General features: G+C 39.5%; 1 protein-coding gene across 4 annotated transcripts in view; it reads left to right on the plus strand.

Annotated features, from left to right (window-relative positions):
- The first annotated feature begins 491 nt into the window (after nt 1–491).
- Nucleotides 492–14,283, plus strand: part of LOC117406076 (gamma-sarcoglycan-like) — a 59,410-nt gene continuing 45,618 nt past the window's right edge. For 2 of the 4 annotated variants that reach the window (XM_059030649.1, XM_059030650.1), the window contains exon 1: nt 492–970. The gene's annotated coding sequence lies outside the window, so the exon portion shown is untranslated. Of the gene's footprint in view, nt 971–7,876; nt 8,159–14,283 lie in introns of those variants that run through there. The other 2 variants (XM_059030648.1, XM_059030647.1) reach the window with 2 other exon arrangements.

A 14,283-nucleotide genomic window follows, 5' to 3' on the forward strand; every position in this document is an offset into this window, starting at 1 on the left:
GGGGGGCGGGGACTTGTCCCCCTTGTCCCCCCTGGGATTGGCGCCTATGCTTCAGGGTCTGGATGGAGGTTTAATTGGTTTAATTAAACAATCTAGAACAGGGTTAGAACAAAGACCAGAAGGGAAGCTTTGTCCACCAGTCTGCACCCTTTTGCCCATTGTGTTTTACAGTCCAAGTCTAGTCAAATAAAATTATTATTATTATTATTATTATTATTGTAGTGTACTCTTTTTTGTTACCCCTTAAAAAAGAGTACAAAAAAGAGTACACTACAATAATACTAATAATAATAATAATAATAATAATAATAATAATAATAATAATAATAATAATAATAGCATTGTAGTGCTTTAGGAATTAAAAACTGTTACTCAAATGGCAGCCGGGTGGTGGTTTTATTAACAGTGTGAAATGAACTGTCATCCCGTGATTCGCCCGTATTAGTATAAATACGACAGCGCGTCTCTCTCCAGGCAGAGTGTTGATCTGAGCGCTGAGAGCAGGGTGGATGCGCCGATACTGTATTCCAGCCTCAATAATTAAAGACGGTACAACAAACGAAAGTTACTGGAAGCCGCTCGTTTCGAACACCCACGTTGTGATTAGTTTGCATCATCAGTAACATTTATTATCACGGAGATTGGTAACTGATTACTAAGAAATACTGCAACCTACATTTTTTAGAACATTTTCCCAGGAAGTAATACTCTAGAGATGTGTCCCAAAGAAGAGTGAACTGAAGAAGATGCTAATTGTAGTTCTCAGCAATCTGGGCAACTCTTTTTAACACACTTTCAAACTGACGAAAGGGGATGAGAGTTAAGCAGCCCGCAAACAGACATACACAGCACTGTACGAATACACAAAGTCGCCGGACTGAATAAATGTGGCACGGTCTAATGTTCACAACCCTCGCCGAGGTTCACATACCCAATCTGCACCATTTCACAAGCAAACCTGCATTTACAGGTAAGGGCTGCTTTGTTCTTTCAATGTATATGTATTTTTTTATGTTTTAATGGAATGTAACGCAATCGATGTCAAATTCTTGTTGAATCAAGCACTGCACTACACTATAGGAAACTACTGTTTTTAGACTGTAGTATTTTATAAGGATTCTTATGTACTGTAGTCTGACTGTATACTGTAGGCTACTTTACAGAGTAGCCCACGGTGATGACAAAGCATACAAGTTAAAGTGTGTCATACTGTGGCAACATGGGTTATGCATATTGAAAGAGAGATTTTATATATATATATATATATATATATATATATATATATATATATATATATATATATATATATATATATATATATATGAGCTGTGCAAAAAAACGGGTTTAACATGGGAAGCTCATTTTAACTATAGTATGTATGTGTGTGTGTGTGTGTGTGTGTGTGTGTGTGTATAAATCAAAAATCTGTCAAAAATGTAAACTATAAATAAATTAAAAAAATGCCCCCCCAAATTTTTTTGTTCCCGAGTGCAATATTGTATAACCCTTTTGATGACAGACAAACTCCCAAAGGGTTAAGTGATTAAGTATTTTAAAACAACCAATGGTGATGCTTTCATGCTTCACATTATCTTTGCAGCTCGTCACAGATATGACATCAACAAAAGAGCTACGAGTTGGCATTGACTGGCTGTTTTTTTTTTTTTTCCATCACTATATTTTATTAAAGATATATTTTGCATATGCATAAACTGATCTATTTGAACGCTTAATAAGTACCAGTATGGACTCTTGCCAGCATCAGGGCAGTGCTCTCTTTCCACTATGCCCTGGGTGCAATCAGAACTAACTAACACAAGACCGCTTTAACGTACCGTGTTGCAGCTTAGCTCATCTCTTGGGCAGTGGAAGTGGGGACCCCTAGGGTTCCACAAGATGGTCCGCAGCACAAACAGAGACACACGTCCCAAAAGCTCCTGACACCTGGCAAGGCAATGCTCCCCAGGGCAGGAGACCAATTCATTTACATGAACACTGCTGTCAGGACTGTTTCTAATGTAATATGTACTACTGTGCCTTGGCATCATTGTCCCAGTTTCGATTGCTTATTTTAAATGACCCAGCTAACAGGATCTATCACTACAACAAATACACACGTGAGTGTAAGAAGCACAGTGGGGGTCCTCAAGCAGGCTGCCTGATTGAAGTGTGGTTAGCTGCACAATAGTAGATGAGACAAACCCTGCAGTGGATTAAAAGTTTAGTAAAGTGTCACTATTCAATCTCTGGAAACACCAGGTTAATGTATGCTGTACCGAACACTGACAAAGGAGGGCGCTCATCCGCATTCACAGCTCATCACAGTTAGAATTCCTCTACAGGACACACAGAACCGTACAAATATCTTCCCGTTGCTTGTGGTTGTTGTATCAGTGCAGTTCTGATCCTGCGCTGTATCCTGAAGCCCGTTCTCCCTCAGGACCCCCTGTCATTATATCCAAGGAATATATCTGGTAAGCAGAAATGCAAATTAATCTAAATAGCACGCGTGGCGGAAAGGGAGTGGAAAGAGCGACATCAAAGTGATAATAAGCTTTGGAAGAACGTTGTTGGACTAACAGAAGGAATGTCGCTGTGACACCTTCAAAGCATTTGAAATGCATTGACACCGGGCCTCGTTGACATGTTTCTGTGCGCACAGGGGTGTGCTTCATGTTCTGCTGTTGAACACTGTGACAGAGCACATCGTTTCATATGTTTGTTTTATTTTGTTTCACCTCAAGGGTTAGCCCAGAAGCTGTCACACAAATGATTGTTTGCTTTGAAGCCAGTATAAAATGAACAGTCAGATGAGATGATGCCTCTTCCTGACAGCTTCACTGACAAACAGGCTCCAGCCCCAGCCATCAAGGCTACCCAGGGTTACGCTCTCCTAATGTTTCTCCTTCACCTCTGAGTCATAGTAAGATTGGGAACAGCAGCCCTAGTAAAGCTTATAATACCGCTGGCTGTACCGTATACATGTTTATTGGCTGTACTGTATAGATGTTCACATAAAACATAGCACTTGAGATGACTAGATTAATCCCAGGATTTAACTGTATGAGCTGTGATGACATGTTTGAAAAAGATGGATAAGAGTAAACTGATTCACTTCAGGTGGCAGTAATGTATACATTTTACTCCAGTGCAAAAATAAAAAAAGTAATGAATAAACTTAAAATAAGCCCACGCATTTTAACACAATGTATTGTTCTCTAAGAATCTTTTTCTTATTTCTTTTAGAAAGTGCATTGCAAACTTTGCACTGGGGCAAATATGCTATTCATGACTCATTCAGTTCAATTTACTGTAAAAATCCTTTTTGTGATTTTAAAGACTTCAGTGAAGTCCCCCTCATTATTCTGTGTTCCAGGCTAGATACATTGAGTTCCTTGAAGCTGTCGTCATAACCCATGCCTGTAAGCCCTGGGATCAGTCAGGTCTCGAAGCCCTCAATGAGGTCAAAGCACCTGGGTTTAGGTAGAAGCAGTTATATAAGTGTTCTGAGGTGGTTCTCCCCTGTGTTATAACTTTTACATTGCTCTTCTCCTTGTCACCAAAACGGAGGCTACATTTGCACTCCTGCAAACAGCACGCTAACTGGAGCCTTTGACACAGACTTGCAGCTGAAACATTTGCCTCGAGTTTTGCTGCTCTAAGAAACTAAAGACAATAGCAAGCGCTGCTCCATCATTATTCTCTTGGGGTGCAGCTACTGAGCCGGGAGTTACCGTTACCCTTTCCACCATGGAATAAAGGTTCACTGATACAGCATCAAATGCTCTCCATTAAAAATACAATTCAAATTGTACACTGACAAGTGCATCCGCGGTGACCTGTTCAATAGCATTATTATGATTGTCGCTCCTTTGTGAGCATGGCACGGGAAACGTACAGCTCTTTAACTCAGATATTACTTTTTAGAGATGTTACCGGCCTCACAGCTTACTGGCCCAGACTCTCGCCGTTCATTAAAGAGCTCGCTCTGTAAACGAGTGAATTAGATAAATACGGCTGTGAGCCTGCCATTCTCTTCATCAGCCACCAGGGGGAGTGTAGAAGATCTGTCTGCTGTGTTGCACGAAGTTGATTTGATTGTTTTCAGGGGCTAACAGTTTGAAAGATGTCTTCTAATAAGAAAAGGGGGCAAGCAGCAACGCGTGGGTGGATAATGGATTGATACATTGTAAAAACAGAACTGTGGATCGTAACTCAGAATGCCATTTTATATTTTCAAGCAGTTCTGAGGACCAGGTTCAACTCAACCAGGCTAAAATGAAAAAAAAAAAAAAACGTGTTTTAGAAGCTTTGGTTTTGTGACGGCCTCCTGTAGGCTTTTGAAAAAGGCAGCTCTGTGGAGAAGTACAAAGGCTATGGTTACAGTTTTGTTTTTCTATGGTAATCTAAACAATGCATCTGTTAATTACATCTGTGGTGAATTTGCTGTCAGGGCTACAGCATGGAGATGGATTGGTTTGCAACCACACCACTTTGAAATCAGTCTCTGAGAGACAAGTTCATCAACAGAAGCCACAAATCCATCCATTCTCATGTAGCCACACACCTAATTTGTTTGAGCAAGCCGTGCATGAAGGAGCATTTACAAACGAGTTTAGATGCAGGAGATTGGGAACGGGAAGCAGAGCAGTGCCGGAGAATTCAAGCCGCAGACGCTCAGTCACCCTGCTGGATTCAGGGCACATTTTGAAAGCAGCTGGTTTGATAGCATCACTTCTACGCATGTCGCTCTTGGTTTTAATCTTTAATTCATTGCTTTGGTTTGCACCAGTTGCAGCGTGAACAGCCCAGACTTTCTATGGGGTGTCTGGCAGCTTTCTTCAGGTGATTTTATTTTTAAATAAACGAAAAAAAATAAACACAGCAAAAGTTAATAAACAAAAGTTGCCTACACACAGACTTCTAAACAGTGATTAAACTGTTATGCAGCAGAGCCTGTAGACTCTTGGTTTCAGCTGTTGTTTTGTGTTGTTTTTCTATGTGATCTGTTGCTTGGTCTGTGCATTATTTTTAACTCAATGTAAAGGCAAGCTTGTACAAAGTTACTGATAAGAAACCATTTCTTATTCGGGTTTGATATATGGAGGTTGTCGGGGTCTTGTCATCTTCTGTAGCAATATATCTTATTAGCAGGGTGTGTGTGTCAAATGCATGGACTGGGAGTCTGTTTATCACAGAACATTAGAAGTGACCGAGAGAGAGAGAGAGAGAGAGAGAGAGAGAGAGAGAGAGAGAGAAGGTATGAGAGGATACCAAGCTGCGCTGGAGAACAGGTACAAAAAGAAAGAATCGTTGAAGAATGATGTCACCACAGGTTAGGTATAAAGAGGCTTGTTTAGAGCTCTCTTTTTAGACCAGAGGAAGAAGAGAAGACTGTCACACTCTGTTGTCTCCCAAATTGGTAATTATGCCTTTTTCATATTGCATGCTGTTCTGTAATTCTAATACAGTAGTATTATTAAACTGACTAATTGCAGCAGAGCCTACAGATATTTCAGAGCCTACACTGGTAGCAGTTGCCATCTCTCTGCTCAGCTCCTCCCCTGAACTGACTGGCAAACTCATCCAAGTGCTTTTTATACACATGGACAGGTTCGATTGGCAATCAATTAACTGATTTAGCCTGTTCCACACCTGGATTTAAGAAACTTAAACACAAAACATACAGCTACTGTATCAATGTGCAGGAACTTCATTCAGTCAAACGGTGTCGGTGTCCTCCTGAAAAGTTATGTATATTCATCTGAAAATAAATGTATTGTAATTACCTTTTACACTCAGAAAGTGATCCCAAGCTGTGGCAATATCCAGCTCCACCCAAGGCCTGTTGTATCTCAGCATAACAGTAGTAAATACAGACGATATGGATACCTTGCAGTCAGTGTGTTAACATGGAGATGTACCTGTGACTAGTGCTTCAGAATGTAACATGGCTCACAGCATGACCGAGCAATCAGCAAGCAATGGTGTCGGCTCTCCGTTTGGTAACGCTGTGGCTGCTTGTAGAGGAATGCAGCAGAAAGAATGGATTATTTATTCAGTCACGTTTAAAATAAGAAACACATGCATCTGACTTCCAGGGGATCAGCTGCTATTTATACGGTGCTGTGCTGAAATTCGTTATGATTCTGAGGCTGTTTTTCTTTTTTTTGTTATTATTATTTGTGTAACTAGAAAATTCAATGGAAAAAAAAAACTCCCGTAGGAAACAGCATTGAGATGTGCAGGAGCTCCTTCACGATTCTGAAGGAATTAGGGTTGTTTGTGTCTGTATGATTTCCTAAATGTTTGAACATATTGGACACGTTTGTAACCAATCAGAAAAGCCATCATGACGAGCCTTCTATCACTTTCATACATGCATGCAGACGAACGCAGAACACAGGCTCAGACTGCAGCTGTGTCCGAGCCAACTGTACAAATCACGCAGGCATAGATGGAAGCCCAAGCAGCTCAAACTTCACCCATCTCTGATTTGAGATCATGTATTAGTGTGAACATGCATTTCAACTTTTCTTATTTCAATGCTTTATGAAAGTGCTGCATGGATGTATTGGAACAGGCAGATCACTACAGTAATTGCCTTATGAATATTGTTGTATTTAAAACTAGATGATATATATGCTGTACATACAAATTAATAAACATTGCAACTTTGTCAAAACCAAATATCACAGGGAAGGAAATATCCATTCCTGGTCTTGCTGTGAGTTTAATAAGAAACCCCTGAGCTTGAATTTACTAAGATTCTTTTCGTATAGTATGTCTCAATGTATAGCTATGGAAGCTATCTACATCAGAAACAACAGATTCGTCAATACCTCGCACCCAGGGCTTTCTTTTCTAAATGCAATGAAAAGGCTGTAGTGGAAACACTCGATCAGCTACCAGCAGTTACAGCTCTTCAAGGTCTGTAATGGGAAGCAAGAATAGCTTCTGAAATGTAAATCGGGTGATCCAGTTTTATCAGGGCACCCCTCAATTGATGTTGTACCAAAATTTTGCCAATAGTTCATTGGCTAATCCCAGACCAGTGTATTGCATTGCAGGAGGAGACAGCACTCGCTGCAGCCCAGTGCTCTTCAATCACAGCAGCTGTCACGAATGTATTTACTTTCTTTTTCCCCTTTAAACTATGGAGCTGTAAACATTGTTTTTAATGCATTTTGAATAATTTAGCAAAGCCAAAAGTGATTCCCTACAGCCGTGACATAAATAAATTGCATTTTGAAACCTGAGTGAATGTATTAGATTGTGTGCAGAAGTGTATTGAAATGATCTGACTCAAGCTTCCTTGGTTTTTCTATGTGTTTGCTGTGGAGTTCTTCACTGAGTGGGATCACACAGCAGTAACTGCTGTGTTGTGAAAGGTGTGTGGCAGGTGGGTTGGTGCAAATATCTTTTTAAACTGACTATTATAGTGTGGTATGCCATGGTAAAAGCATAGTAAAAACATAGCAAAGCTGATGTAAGCGCAGTAAATCATCACATACAAGTAGTATAGCATGGTTAACAAATACACTAATCATGGTTTTGGTAGATGCTTAGTAAATGTAACTTTCTCTCTTCTAAGGAAATACCATAGCATGGTAGTGATCCTCTGTCCTGATTTAAAACAATGTTTTAATTCTAGTGCTGGGATAAACATAGCTTTTTCATGTGTGAATATTCTTTTAAATTTTAAGCATTCTTGTAGTGTAGCAGGAAAACAAAAGTGTAATTGGTACCATATGACAGTAACTTTTAAAGAAGAGAGAGCCACGCTCTTCTCAATGTGCTACTTATTCTAGAGCTCCTCCCAGCACGGTTTCTTTTTGACAGGCTGTATTACTTCCATTGTATGAACAGTTATGCCACCATACATATCAAGCAGTGTTTGTTATCTGTCCCATCGCTGTGAATGTCTTCATAAAATGTTTGTTTTGCATGTTGGAGAAACAAGCTCATGTTGCAGACATGTGCAGGGCGCACAGGAAGAGCAGTAAGCATTTGGTGACCTCGTGATTAGTTAGTACCGTGCCAGAGAGATGTTGACGGCATGCAGCTGTTGAATGTCTGGTAGAAATCTCTGAGCTGCTGAGACACAGGAGCTCCGTTTCAACTCAAAGAGGAGACAGCCAGCTCCACAACCACCAGGGTAGGAAAAACACACTCAAATGCTTGTGGGGGGCTACTGTCGGGTTCAATAGTGATCTGTGTTGTAGAGTTATTGAAGCCTTGCTGGGTTACTGCTTTAACCTTCACTTTTTAAACTTACTAACTTAGAAACTCTAACATTTAGCATCAGTGTGTTGTCTGAGTTAGTGTGTTGAATATGCATTAGATATGCATAGCCTGCTGTCCATTAGTGTTTTCCTTCATAAAACACGGCTTTGAACTTGCAGCAGCAAAATCACAAAATTTCCTTTTTTTGACTGCTGAATGTTGGCTTTATCTTATAATTTATATGAAGGAGTTCAGAGAATATTCCTTTATTTAGCCTTTTTATGCTGAGTGAACTTCAAAGAAACTTTTGACTGGTGTAAATGTTCATGCTTTGTAATTCCTTGTTTGTCTGTTTCTTTGGAAGTTAGAGAGTTTGTTGGTGAGGCTTTTCTTTTTTTTTTGGCTTGGAGTATAGCACTCACAGACTATATTTAGCAGTGGGTGTGGGGTGGAATTTGAGACACACAGAAAGACGTGGAAAGACACATGAACTAACTTTGGATTGTTCGTGGTCAGGCTTACAATACCCTGTATGTGTGTCTGTGTGTGTGTCTGTGTGTGTCTGTGTGTGTGTGTGTGTGTGTATGTCTGTGTCTGTGTCTGTGTGTGTGTGTGCGTGTGTGTCTGTGTGTGTGTGTGTGTCTGTGTGTGTGTCTGTGTCTGTGTCTGTGTGTGTGTGTGTGTGTGTGTGTGTGTGTGTGCGTGTGTGTGTGTCTTTGTGTTGGCAAAATTAGCATCAAACAGTTCTACCATAGGGGTGTTTTTTGAATACTGGTACAGTATATAGTTTATGTATCATGTTTGTGAAAGTTGATACCCTTACCTAAACCTCAATTATACTGTAAAAACTTTTCTTGCAAAAAAATGATTAGCTCTTACTTAAAAGTGTATCTGTTTATATCTGGGAGGAAAAAAGAAACCCACTTTCTAATGCTTTGAAAACATTGAGAAAGACTTCTCACTTTTTTCTTTTAGGACTTCTATATTACATTCTCTGTATGTAATTACCCAGTCAGTTTGAAAAGAACAAGTACATTACTTTAAACTGAATAGATGGAATATCTGGCAAGTATACCCCCAGGATTTGGGGTGATTTGTTTACAGCGGGTAAATAAAAACATCATTTCTTTAGATTTGCGTAGGTTCTGTGTGTCACGCTGTGCTGTCTGCAGAGCTGGTATTTAATATAGTTTTGGCACACATTTGAAGTGTAGTCCTGTATAATTATTTTAAGAGTACTGTTCTACAGACACATAACATTTGTCAGAAGTAGCATATTCTATTAGTTACACTGCTTGGTTCAGAAAAATGCAAATATTTTATATGCTGTCAAAACACTGAAAAATTAACTATTGATCCAAGGAAAATAATGCAACAGAGCTTAATATTGTTTTTGAGAAAGAACATTGAATAAAAAATAAAAAACCGTTTCTCCCTTTTGACAATAACTGCACAGAAAAAGAAAACAACAGTAAAACAGCTTAATAGCAGACATGCCCCTTAATGATATCGTAATTCAGAATCAGGTGTTGATTCGCAAGTTGTCAAAACAAACACTTAAACGAAATGTATTTAGTTTGTTATTTATTTGCAGTTTATTTTTAGCAGGTTCTGTGCTGCGCACTAAACGGGGAACTCTGTTTTAGCAATGTCAAGCTTTAAAACAGTATCTCTGAATGCTAGTTTTACCCTTTCAGTGTTTGAGAATTGTGCACAATCAAATTCATCAAGTTGTGCACAAATGGTACACTTTAGTTTATAGCAGTTAGGAAGGTGAAAGGGGTTAAATTCTGTTTTACGTTTGGAAGCTTAATGCAAACAGACCAGGCGATAAAATGCAAAGCTATGCAATGCCATCCTCCCATAGAGCCATGCTAAAAGGTTAGCAGACATTCAATGGCCTCTGGTGAGGTATTGGCAGGTTTAATACCCGTTTTACAGTGATTGAATCCCGTAAACACACAAAAACAACCTGCTTGTTTGATTTGAAGCGCCGTGTCAAACACACAAGGTCACAATGCTTCGGATGAAGAGCTGTCCTAAAGGCTGATGTGGTATTTACAGAGCAAGCTGCAAGTCCTTCTTGCTCTGCTGTGTCGAGCAAATTCTTTAACCTTTTGCAGCTGTTCGGTGCTCTGCGTGATTGTTAGGTTAATCAATTATTTTTCTGTTCAGTAGGCCATCGTTTCCCCTTCAGTCACTCTATGGCGTTCAAGAGGTTGCCCTGCCATAACCTTGAATAAAACATGCATTATAAAATAGATACATAGATAGGAAACTTAACATGGTACAATTCTACATGTAGGCGCTGAAGGGGATGTACAAAGACATACATCACTTTCTCCCAGTACAGTTTTGTGTACACAGAAAGTGCAAAACATTATCTTCATGCCTGAAAACTTTTACTGCAGGTAAGTTCTGTACCGGGCAGTGTTGGACGATGCACTGCCGTTATGGATTCCAACCCCTGCTGGTGAAAACATCCACGCTCGAAATACTTTGAAAAGTTAACAAACCCTTCAAAACAGTCAAAAAGTAGAAACGAAATGCACACTCCAGTGCTCTCTGAATTGTGTCATGTCATCATTTTAAAGAAATGCACACTCCAGTGCTCTCTGAATTGTGTCATGTCATCATTTTAAAGAAATGCACACTCCAGTGCTCTCTGAATTGTGTCATGTCATCATTTAAAGAAATGCAGACTCCAGTGCTCTCTGAATTGTGTCATGTCATCATTTAAAGAAATGCACACTCCAGTGCTCTCTGAATTGTGTCATGTCATCATTTTAAAGAAATGCACACTGCAATGCTCTCTGAATTGTGTCATGTCATCATTTTAAAGAAATGCACACTGCAATGCTCTCTGAATTACGTCATGTCATCATTTAAAGAAATGCACACTCCAGTGCTCTCTGAATTGTGTCATGTCATCATTTTAAAGAAATGCACACTCCAGTGCTCTCTGAATTGTGTCATGTCATTATTTAAAGAAATGCACACTCAAGTGCTCTCTGAATTGTGTCATGTCATCATTTTAAAGAAATGCACACTCCAGTGCTCTCTGAATTGTGTCATGTCATTATTTAAAGAAATGCACACTCCAGTGCTCTCTGAATTGTGTCATGTCATCATTTTAAAGAAATGCACACTCCAGTGCTCTCTGAATTGTGTCATGTCATCATTTTAAAGAAATGCACACTGCAATGCTCTCTGAATTACGTCATGTCATCATTTAAAAGTTCTTGTAACGTGACCCCCTTCAGACCCCTCTAATTTCAGAAGGATGTCTGTTTTCTGTGGTACTTACTGGGTCCTTCTCTGCTGTGGTTTCCTGTTCTTACCAGTAATACTACAATACCATGACTTTCAAACACAGCAACAACAACACTATTAAATGTTTTGCATTTTACTACAGCAATCTGGACAATCTTGTTCACTCTTGCAGCAAGATGGCAGCAGTGATAGACTTTTCAAATGGAAAACTGACCAAGAAGACATAGATTAACACCACATAGACTAACACCACATAGATTAACACCACATAGATTAACATCACATAGATTAACACCACATAGACTAACACCACATAGATTAACACCACATAGACTAACATCACATAGACTAACATCACATAGACTAACATCACATAGATTAACACCACATAGATTAACACCACATAGACTAACACCACATAGACTAACACCAAATAGACTAACACCACATATATTAACACCACATAGACTAACACCACATAGACTAACATCACATAGATTAACATCACATAGATTAACACCACATAGATTAACATCACATAGATTAACATCACATAGATTAACATCACATAGACTAACATCACATAGACTAACATCACATAGACTAACATCACATAGATTAACACCACATAGATTAACACCACATAGACTAACACCACATAGACTAACACCACATAGACTAACACCACATAGATTAACATCACATAGATTAACACCACATAGACTAACATCACATAGATTAACATCACATAGATTAACACCACATAGATTAACACCACATAGATTAACACCACATAGACTAACATCACATAGATTAACATCACATAGATTAACATCACATAGACTAACACCACATAGACTAACACCACATAGACTAACGTCACATAGACTAACACCACATAGATTAACATCACATAGATTAACACCACATAGACTAACACCACATAGACTAACACCACATAGACTAACACCACATAGATTAACATCACATAGATTAACACCACATAGATTAACATCACATAGATTAACACCACATAGACTAACACCACATAGACTAACACCACATAGATTAACACCACATAGACTAACACCACATAGATTAACACCACATAGACTAACATTACATAGATTAACACCACATAGACTAACATTACATACATTAAGATTATCCGGAAAAATACTACGTCATCCAAACCATTATCTTGTGTTTGCATAAAAAAACATAAAGTAAAACAGCAACAGCCTTCTGTTATCTAATTATCAATTATGTGATTAAAACCCATTGAAATCTGGAAAGAAGAAATATGGATTGGGGATATAGATTGTAATGCACAGCTTTGCCGCACCATTTGTGCTCCCATTGATTTCAATCAGGTCACTTCACGGGAGGTGAATTGCATTGACTCTGCTTGTAATCCTTCACTCCTCTTTAGACACAGGCTCCTAAAATTAGATATTTTATTATCATGGAACGTAAAACCTGGCCACTGCCCCAGTAGATTTTACATGCGTTTAATAAGGCCTGTATTTCAGGTTGTTAGAGCTTCATTGATTTTATGGCTCACTAGAGAAGTGTTACTCAGAATGAGAAATGCTTTTCGCTCCTGTTTAATCCTCTGTCCTGCTGTTTCCCTTATGGAGACATCGTGCCATTGTTAGCTTTGTCTTTGGAAGGTGTATTGGCAAAGCATGATTTGGGTTTTAGGGACTAGGTTATACAGAGGCATTATAACAGCCGTGGTGAGAGGGAGTCAGTCGAATAGCCAGTATCTTATTTGTCCTTCGATAAACAATACGTCCAATGATCGGCAAGGAAGGGATTTCTATCTCACCTCAATCCATTACATCCCCGCGGTGCACCAGAGTTCACCTCCTCCTCCCCCAGCCTCCACCTGCTTTTTGGCTTCGTCTAACTGGGGAGGGCAGCTATCCTGCCCCCCTGCCCACAGCTTCCCTACAGCCAGCCTCCCCACTTATCTGCAAGCTAATTTATGGGCAGGGGTACCTCGACAGGCTGAAGACTGAAGTGTAAAATATGTATAATTTAGTAGCGTAGAAGTCTACTTTAATAAATAATCCATCGCATGAGTTTCCTGACTGAATATAAACTTACTTGATTTAGCCTGGAGGAGTGGTTTCTAAGTTAACTGTAAAGATACATCTGGACAGCTGAAGTCATATTCAGACAGAATGTACTGTGCAGTTGGTGGTAATTGATTGTAGTGGGACTCTTCAAGATGCCACTGCTGTTCATGATAAAGATGTGCCGTGGCATTCATGCACAGGTTTTATTCAAGTGTCGATTGATGCTCCTTTTGATTTCTAAGCAGTTTTTTACATGCTTTTGTTTTGTATGTCTAGTCTTAACATGTTCAAAGATACAGGCTGATACCAGTATCAGATATCATATCATGCCCACCAGCCTCTCGCCTTCCTAAGCTAAATTCATGTTGTCAATGAAAAAGGGTATAACCAGGCGGAGGCTGAGCATGAACCAGACACCGCAAGCAAGCGTCTTAACCACAATGCAAAAGAGCCGGACTCATCTGCAGTCGTGGTTTTAGAGCTTCTAACCTCCTCTCCTCTCACTGACTGAGGGACTGCACAGAATATGTAACGCAGTGTATCACACGACACTGAGCGTTACAATGGCAAGGCACTTTTTTGCATGGAATGACATTCTTGTTCCCACCAGTTGATTCTATTACAGCCTCTCAAGTGGGTGACATCGCCGTGCACTGTATATACACTCAGTAACTGTGCTTATTTTGCGGCATGTACCTTT

The sequence above is a fragment of the Acipenser ruthenus genome, chromosome 9 (genome assembly GCF_902713425.1).
Source record: "Acipenser ruthenus chromosome 9, fAciRut3.2 maternal haplotype, whole genome shotgun sequence".
In the NCBI taxonomy this organism is placed as follows: domain Eukaryota; kingdom Metazoa; phylum Chordata; class Actinopteri; order Acipenseriformes; family Acipenseridae; genus Acipenser; species Acipenser ruthenus.